Source organism: Priapulus caudatus, unplaced genomic scaffold (assembly GCF_000485595.1).
Source record: "Priapulus caudatus unplaced genomic scaffold, Priapulus_caudatus-5.0.1 Scaffold856, whole genome shotgun sequence".
Lineage (NCBI taxonomy): Eukaryota > Metazoa > Priapulida > Priapulimorpha > Priapulimorphida > Priapulidae > Priapulus > Priapulus caudatus.
In genome coordinates, this window is record NW_014577917.1 from 92,397 (window position 1) to 94,667 (window position 2,271).

Here is a 2,271-nt window from a genome sequence, read left to right on the forward strand (position 1 = left end):
ATATATAGAGAGAGAGAGAGAGAGAGAGAGAGAGAGAGCAAGAGAGAGAGAGAGAGAGAGAGAGAGAGAGAGAGAGAGAGAGAGAGAGAGAGAAGTAAGATAGGGAAAGCGCGAGACAGAAGAGAATGCTAATTATACAAGTACAGCACTCGTGATCACACAGCACTCACGAAGTACACAGCACTCATGATCGCAGCCGTCTGCGCGGCGTTTCTTCAAAGCATAGAGGAATGAATAGGCAGCAGCAAACGAAACATGGGAATCATTATTAACGTCGACGCGTTAGAAAAAGGGGGCGAGAGCGAGCGAGCGAGCGAGCGGAGAGACAGAAAGAGAGATGGAGAGAAAGAGAAAAGGGGGCTAGAGAGAGAGGAAGGGAAGAGAGGGGAAAACAGAGAGAGAGAGAGAGAGAGAGAAGGATCGAGCGCGCTGTGGCGTCTGTGAGTACCGCTGATTAATCTGTGATTCCGTCGAACAGAGATTACAAGGACAAAGCCGCTAATATTCTGCTCGCGCTGCGCATGTAGCTATCATGAAATTACAACAAGACGACATAGACAGGACATAGACATAGACAGGAGGTCATAGAGGACGAGGAGGGAGAGGCCGGAGAGATGTCGCAATGCGATAACATCATAGTACATCTAAGCTAATTAAGCCGAATTGAAGTAATGAGCTTGGTACTGAGGACACTAATATTATTATAAGCTTCTCAATATTGCTTATGGAGAGAAATAGGGTACGTGTAGGCATAAGGGAGAAAATTAGAAACGTGATAAAAAGGATGACAAGGAACGGGGCGAGGAGGGGGAGGAAGCAAGCTACATAGGGAAGTGTACCTTTATGCGGGGTCGGGGGGAGGGGCAGTAGGAATAGAGGAAGTAGAAAGAAGGGAAGCGACGGAAACAGAGAAGGGGGAAGAAGAATAGAGAGCGAAGACGTGAAAGAAGCGGAACGAGAAGCATGATGTGGCATAGAGCCGATCGGAGTGGTGCGGGAAAGGTTATGTATAACCGACTGAGACGGAGTGATGCAAGCAACCGGTACATCAAAGTGGAAAACTGAATACGACAACAACAGCTTTGATCTCAGTGTCACAATTATCGTCACGGAAACGATTCCGTGAAGATGCGGGTCATGATGTGGGTGGTCTGCCATATACATAGTGTCTGTCACCTACGATAGCTACACAGTTGTGACTTATTAGGTTTGTGTGTCATATTTGTCGCACGCAGGGCATGGCATTAGAAGACAAATCCTGCAAAATGTGCAAATATATTGGAGGTCATCGTTCTTTCTACACTCCTTGCCCCCCCCCTCAAGGATAATCAACAAAGTTTCGGGGATTTACATTACGGCGGCGACAGTAGAGCACTCGAAAGTTGCTGTCCTGTCTGATGACCTTTCGCTTTTAAATCCCATCTAATGGTCCGGTGCTATTTATGCATCAGATTTCCTCCCGGAACCGCAACGGGGCATGACGCGAGGGAAGTATCCCATCTATATATCGCATGGGCGGCAGGAGTGTTTGACTAGTTTCGTGGACGTCGTCCATTCCGCACCAAGAGACCGTAACACCAGCCAGGTCTTGTCGTTATGGTTTTTGTGACGGCATCTTTGCGTTGTAGCACAATTTTGTTTACGAAGTTTTGTTGAACCCGACCCTGCTCACATCCACACACTACCATCACATCACACTCCAGTCACTGGCGGAAGTGCTATACCTTGTATTCCCTATTCTGGGGATGACATGCCTACAATCGTATCTCCGGTCGCGGGTCCAGCGATTCGAACTATTGGGATATGGATTACCGGATTCGGGTAGCCCCATCTCGGTAGCCCCCCTCGTCTGGAATCGAGGGTATAGGTTATCAAATTGAGAACTACTGCCGCTCAACCCAGAAGCCGATGTGTGCGACATCTGCCGGTGGGGATTGCTATTTTTGCGGGCGAGGAACGCTCAACTTGCATCAGGAAATATATAGAGTAATAACATGATTGATATCATGATATTTTCCATATATACAGGGCTAACAATGTTCACTCGCACCAGCGTCACTTTTCACAAGAAAATCATTATTTGTCCCATATAATATTGAGGCTGGTTGTTGTGGCGCCTTATACACAGCATAATTCTTGGGCACCGCACTATTTTTCAGCATCTATATATCGTCATATATTCGAGTTATTCATCGCGCTAAATTTATCACGCTAATGGAGTTAGAACCCCCATAATAATATATATATATATATATACATATGTATTTTATA